The sequence below is a fragment of the Brachyhypopomus gauderio genome, chromosome 17 (genome assembly GCF_052324685.1).
Source record: "Brachyhypopomus gauderio isolate BG-103 chromosome 17, BGAUD_0.2, whole genome shotgun sequence".
Classification (NCBI taxonomy): Eukaryota; Metazoa; Chordata; class Actinopteri; order Gymnotiformes; family Hypopomidae; genus Brachyhypopomus; species Brachyhypopomus gauderio.
Window position 1 is genome coordinate 10,013,308 of NC_135227.1, and position 7,311 is coordinate 10,020,618.

Below are 7,311 nucleotides of genomic sequence, written 5' to 3' on the forward strand. Positions count from 1 at the left end.
TAGGAGTGTGAGGGGGCAGAAGAGTATGTGATAGGGTGGTAGGAGTGTGAGAGGGGTAGCAGAGTGTGTGATAGGGTGGTAGGAGTGTGAGAGGGGTAGAAGAGTGTGTGATAGGGTGGTAGGAGTGTGAGAGGGGGCAGAAGAGTGTGTGATAGGGTGGTAGGAGTGTGAGAGAGGTAGAAGTGTGTGTGGTAGGGTGGTAGGAGTGTGAGAGGCGGTAGAAGAGTGTGTGATAGGGTGGTAGGAGTGTGAGAGAGGTAGAAGTGTGTGTGGTAGGGTGGTAGGAGTGTGAGAGGCGGTAGAAGAGTGTGTGATAGGGTGGTAGGAGTGTGAGAGGGGGTAGAAGAGTGTGTGATAGGGTGGTAGGAGTGTGAGAGAGGTAGAAGTGTGTGTGGTAGGGTGGTAGGAGTGTGAGGGGGCAGAAGAGTATGTGATAGGGTGGTAGGAGTGTGAGAGGGGTAGCAGAGTGTGTGATAGGGTGGTAGGAGTGTGAGAGGGGTAGAAGAGTGTGTGATAGGGTGGTAGGAGTGTGAGAGGGGGCAGAAGAGTGTGTGATATGGTGGTAGGAGTGTGAGAGGGGTAGAAGAGTCTGTGATAGGGTGGTAGGAGTGTGAGAGGGGTAGAAGAGTGTGTGATAGGGTGGTAGGAGTGTGAGAGGGGGCAGAAGAGTGTGTGATAGGGTGGTAGGAGTGTGAGAGGGGGCAGAAGAGTGTGTGATAGGGTGGTAGGTGTGTGGTAGATGACAATGCATGTGGAAAAGTGGTAGAGAGAGTTTCAGAGGGGGTAGGAGTGTGTTTGTTGGGGTATTAGAGGTGTAAGAGTGTGGTAGGACTGTAGGGAGGTGATGGGTGTCTGGAGGTGGTAGGAGTGTGTTTGTTGGGGTATTAGAGGTATAGAAGAGTGTGGTAGGACTGTAGGGAGGTGATGGGTGTCTGGAGGTGGTAGGAGTGTGTTTGTTGGGGTATTAGAGGTATGTAAGAGTGTGGTAGGACTGTAGGGAGGTGTAGGGAAGTATATATTGAGAAGACACTCCAAGACAAAGGGCCAAAGGAGATTACATGTATAAGTATATGGGGTGTGTGTGTGTGTGTGTGTGTGTGTGTGTGTGTGTGTGTGTGTGTGTGTGTGTGTGTGTGTGTGTGTGTGTGTGTGTGTGTGTGTGTGTGGTAAAAGGAGCACTGCTCCAGGGGGCCACCAGCATATTTAATGGTGTCCAGCTTAAGCAGCCAACAGGGAGGTGAGCTTAAAGGATTTGTACATTTACTGTGCTCTCCACAAGACGCGTCAGGTGAATAATCACACAGGGAGAGAGAGGGAGGGAGAATGCAGATAACTGAGGGATGGAAGTTTGGAAGGATAGAGGGAGCGATAGAGAGATAGTGGGATGGAGGGATGGAGAGATAGAGAGATAGAGGGATGGAGGGATGGAGGGATGGAGGGATGGACAGATAGAGGGATGAGGGCTCCAGGTGGGTGTCCTGTGTTTCTAGATGTTCCTGCTCTCCTTGTGCGGAGTGCAGCTACATTTGTGTTGCCAGATGCTCTCAGGTTCATCCTGCAGCTCGGTCCACTTCTCCAAACGGACGTGAGGAGGCACGTGTGTGTGTGTATGTGTGTGTGTGTGTGTGTGTGTGTGTGTGTGTGTGTGTGTGTGTGTGTGTGTGTGTGTGTGTGTGTGTGTGTGTGTGTGTGTGCAGCAGCGAGGAGCGCTTACTTGAAGATTTATAAATCCTGAAGGTCACCATGTTAATCTAAACATTAATAATAGATGTGCGGTTGGCGGCGCAGTACCTGATGTGTGGGAGGTGATGAGGCCCAGCAGCTGCCTCCCCTCCTCCAGCAGACTGTCTCTCAAAGCACGGTGACTGTCCACGCTCAGCTTGAAGCTCTACACACACACACACACACACACACACACACACACACACACACACACACACACACACACACAGCATGACACTTCTATGCAGTGAAATAACCTCACACTCAGTTTATCTTTTGCACATTCTCTTACTCCCTGTCTCGCTTTCTCATGCTTTCACTGTCATTCTCACTCTCACACACCCACACACACACATACACACACATACACACACACACATACACACACATACACACACACACACACACACACACACACGTACATGCGCACGCACTCATGCACACACACACACAAACACACACATGTACATGCGCACACACGCACCACACACACACACACACACACACACACACACACACACACACACACACACACACACACACACAGACACACACACACACACACACACACACACACAGAGTAATGAAAATTTGCCCTTTATTCTTTCGTTCTCTTTAACTCAAATATTCCTATATGCAACTGTCAGTGTCTCTCTCGCTCTATCCCCCTCCTTTCTCTCTCTCTCTCACTCACACACGCACACACACGCACCAGCACGCACACACACACACACACACACACACACACACACACACACACATACACACACACCACCGGCAGCACTGTCTTGATTCATCCACACTCTTGAAACAAATGCTCATAAGTCACATTAGGGGCCTTTGTGCAGTCACTGAAAATGCACATAATCTCCTGACACACTGACTTCACACAACCTCTAAAGATCCTTCACACAGTCCTGAAGCTCACACCCCCATTACTCATGCAGCTCTGGGCCTCTGGGACCTGCAGGCTTGTGCTCCCTTCCTCACGCATGTGTCGGGGCTGCTGCAGCTATCGGGCTGCGCTGAATTATTAACAAATGACAGACGTCGCTCTAATTCATCATCCACCGCATAAACTAATATTCAAATGACGTGATAAAACCGGAGCCGTTTCTCCCGCAGATGTGCCCTCCAGGAAATGACCTCAGGAATGCCCTCCGTTCGGCATGGGAGTTTTTCCTCCTTCTTCTCTTTCCCTCTCTCTTCTCTCTCCGTCGCTCTCATTATCTCCCTCTCTGTCTCTCTCTCTATCTCTCTCTCTAACATTTTCTCATGCTCTCTTTCTCTTTTTGTCCTTCTGAACAGAGAGACATCAGACTGCCACACTCCTGGTCTCGTGCAGCTGTCCTGTATCTCTGGTGGATGTGTCTTTCCCCCGACTGTCTGCCTGTTCTTCTCTGATGTCTCTATTTTAACTATTACATCCCCCTTCCCCACCCACCCCACCCAGCAGCCCCCACCCCACCACCCGCTACACACAAGCCCCACCCCCAGCACCCCCCCCCCCACCCCCCCCCCCCCCCCCCCCCTCTTCGTGGCTCCCTGTCTCTATGGGTGCGGATGTTGCGGTGAAACTTTCATGTTGATTGGTTTTGATAATACCCTGTGCACTCTCGAGGAGAGAGCCCTCCAGTTGCTAAGTGTAATCAAAGTGTGGAGAGCATTATCCCAGCTCCTGGAGGAGAGGGGCACGGCGAGCCTTTGAAGACGCGCAGGTGCTGGGAGGGGTTCCCATGGGGGGGGGCCGCACTGAGATGCCTACGGCCATCTTCCCCTTCCATTGCCATCTCCTCTCATCTCCCCCAGCCCTGTTTCACACCATTACCGGCTGGTCTGATCTGACTGGCCTTCTGCAGAGATCCAGGAGCTGCCACAAGCCATCTGAACATCTTTCTGTCTTTCTCACTGTCTCAGTCTCTCTCTCTCACTCTCTCTTTCTCACTGTCTCCCTCTCTTTCTCTCACTGTCTCAGTCTCTCTCTCTCACACTCTCTTTCTCACTGTCTCCCTCTCTTTCTCTCTCTCTCTCAATATCTCACTCTTTCTCTCACTCTCTCTCTCACACTCTCACCCTCTCACTTACTCACTCTCTCTCACTCTAATTTTAATTCTCTCTCCCTTTCTTTTGCCTTTTCTCTTCCCCTCTCTCTCCCCCTCCCTCTTCACCTCTCTCTCTCTATCTCACTCACTCTCTCTCTCTGCTCACCTGTCTATGATTAGGACAGAATGCCTGTCTCACTTGTGTCTCCATCTGACTTTGACAGTGTGCATGTCCACTTGTATTCTAGGGAGAGGTCTGTCTACTGCCGTCTGTCTACCTGTCTGGGATTCTGTCTGTCTGAACTTACTAACACATTCCTATTTGTTTGCCTGTACGTGTCTGCTAACTGCAAACAGATTTTTTTATATATACAAACATGGCAAGGAAAGGTTTCTCATGCTTGCAGCTGCGTGTGGTTGGCAGGGCTAGTTCACCTGACAGGACGATTCACAGTAAAACAGAGACGGAAGAAAAGCAAGAAAAGAAAAAAAAAACAAAACCAATAATACATCTAAAATATGCAGTAAAAATGGCAAACACATTCATCTCAAGAGCTTTAAAACGGGGAAGGGCAAAACATGGAGTACACACATGCTAAATGAGCTGTCCACTACTCTGGGCTGCCTGGGAGAGGAGAGGATATGGAGGGGAGAGAGAGAGAGGGAGAGAGGGAAAGAGAGGGGTTGAAAGAGAGACAGGGAGAGAGAGGGAGTGAGCGAGAGAGAGAGGGATGGGGAGAGAGAGGGAGAGAGAGAGATAGGGAGAGATAGGGGAAGAGAGAGAGAGGGAGAGAGAGAAGGTGAGAGACAGAGAGAGAGAGACAGAGAGAGGGTGAGAGACAGACAGAGAGAGAGAGAGAGACAGAGAGAGAGAGAGCCAACACCCTGCTGATGAATCAACACACACAGGCATCTATCACTGATGACAGACAAGAGAGAGTGTGAGGGAGACTTATTTATAGTGGTGGATGCAAGCTAAATTGATATCCTTTACAGACCTAAACGCCTTTAAAATGAGTAAACAAATAAACAAAAGGCACAATAACCAGATTTCTGTCACTGATTTATGCTTGACTGAAAGCCTTTTAAAAATCAGACGCCATAACACGAATGCTAATATATGTGTAGGGCAACACTCAACACTCGGCAAGGACACGCCGGCTCCCCTGTGTACTATATTAAACAGAGGATGGAAAACAGCAATGATGAAATAAAATACTCAACCCCAATAATAGGGAGGAAATGAATACCATGCAATCATATTAAAATCCTATAAAAACAATTCTGTGTTGCGTAGGTGCAGCCCTTATCCAAGGTGGACCGTTACCAATAATCTCTGGCGTATGATCTTTGGTGAGATGAGGTTCTGTGTGGTGCTGGCTGCGTTTGGGCCACAGAGTGGTCTGGTGTGGGGACAGACCTGTGAGACATGGTCCTCCCCCCTCAGATTCATCTACATCTACACAGCCATGCAAATCTCCCGCTGTTGAAAGGCTTCAGTCCGCTGAGGCGAGGAGTGTGTTTGGTGTGTGAGAGAGAAGAGGAGAGGGAGGAGTGGTGGAGACCTGAGACTGATGGGACTGATGAAGAGAAAAGAGGAGGAGAGAGAGAAAAGAGAGAGGGGAGAGAGGAGAGGGGAGGGGAGGGGAGGAGAGAAGAGAGAGGAGAGAGAAGAGAGAGAGGAGAGGAGAGAGGTGTGCAGGACTGGTAGGTGGTGCTGGTGTGGTTCTGCCCCCCCCCCCCCCCCCCCCCCCCCCCCCCCACTGTGGACTGTGCTGTGACAGCAGGGCAGGGGGGGTTATCAGTGAAGTGACACCAAGAGATGTGCTGCAAAAAGCACTGGACCACGAGTCTCCCCTACCTAACCCCCTCAAACACACAGAGATACAGACAGGGGTGTGTGTGTGTGTGTGTGTGTGTGTGTGTGTGTGTGTGTGTGTGTGTGTGTGTGTGTGTGTGTGTGTAGTGGTGGTGTAGTGGGGACTGTTTGGGGCTATAGTGGTGATGTCTGATATAGTGTAGTATATATAGCAATATACCCAAATAGTAATATAGTCAGATAGTAATATAAGCATATAGTAATATGGTCATATAGTAATATAGTTATACAGTAATATAGCCATAAAGTAATATAGTCATATTTTAATATGGTCATAGCCTATAGGTAATATACCCATATAGTAATATAGACATAAAGTAATATATCATATAGTAATATAGCCTTATTTTAATATGGTCATATAGGTAACATACCCATATAATAATATAGACATAAAGTAATATAGTCATATAGTAATATAGTCATATAGTAATATAGCCATATAGTAATATGGTCATATAGTAATATAGTCATATATTAATATAGTCATATAGTAATATAATCATATATAATAACAAGACCTTTTCAGAAATCAACCCTATGTTCCTTCTGAATCCTATGTTCTTCTGAACCATTACTTAGAGTGGTTTTATTTCTCCTCTCATTATAAATAAACTTTTATGAACACTGTGTGTGTGTGTGTGTGTGTGTGTGTGTGTGTGTGTGTGTGTGTGTGTGTGTGTGTGTGTGTGTGTGTGTGTGTGTGTGCGTGTGTGCGTGCGTGTATGTATCTGTGTGTGTGTGTGTGTGTGTGTGTGTGTGTGTGTGTGTGTGTGTGTGTGTGTGCGTGCGTGCGTGTATGTATGTGTGTGTGTGTGTGTGTATCTGTGTGTGTGTGTGTGTGTGTGTGTGTGTGTGTGTGTGTGTGTGTGTGTGTGTGTGTGTAGGAACTCCCATGACTTGCAGATTAACCAAAAGCATCAGAAAGGTTCTGTCTTGTTTCCGTGGAGAAGCACCAACAGCCCAATGCTATAAACCAGCCATAAAACATTTGTCCTGAAAATTGTTGTCCTGTGACTCCACTTAAGGACATTCTCTACCAGAGCTCGTATGACTCATAATATTAATATAATAATAATATAGGATGAAACATGAAATCCTGCCTGAAAATATTGATGTTTTTCATAGTTTTGTGAGACCCCTGTAACATGGTAAGGTGTGAGATAGGAGGCGGTCCACAGATTACTGCTGCACCAGATATGACAAGACACTGCCTACTCCAACACCCAATCATCACAGCGGACCAGAGGTGACAGGACACATCCCGCCCCTATAAATCACACCATCACATGGTTCCGGGTGGAACTGAGCACTGGAAACCTCCAGAGAAAACCTGATCAGCAACTGGAGGTCTGTTAGCGTCTGAACGAAGGGTCGAGGGTGGAGCCTTCACCTTCCCCTCCTCATCGCTCCACCACAGTGCACCCCCCTGGAGGAACACTGGTCAGGAGGCGGCCCGCCAGGGCACTGGGACTGGGTCTCCCCGCTACATGGCCCAGGAGAGCGCAGACTCCTGTTGACCCCTCCATCCCCTAGAGGGCAGTGCGGAGGCGATTGAGGCAGTGTGCGCCCTGCTTCTCCTCTCCAGCACTCACACTGATCATGTGACCCATCAAAGAGCCGTAGGGGCGTGGCCTGCTGAACTAGTTCTGCTCAGTGGGTTTTTTC

At 48.6% G+C, this 7,311-nt stretch overlaps 1 protein-coding gene across 1 annotated transcript in view; it reads right to left on the reverse strand.

The window, feature by feature from the left end:
* The window catches only part of akap6 (A kinase (PRKA) anchor protein 6), a 67,861-nt gene extending 65,978 nt beyond the window's left edge, over positions 1-1,883 (reverse strand). Inside the window, exon 1 of the mRNA XM_076977897.1 lies at positions 1,792-1,883. The gene's annotated coding sequence lies outside the window, so the exon portion shown is untranslated. The remainder of the gene's footprint in view (positions 1-1,791) is intronic.
* Between the last annotated feature and the right edge of the window lie 5,428 nt (positions 1,884-7,311).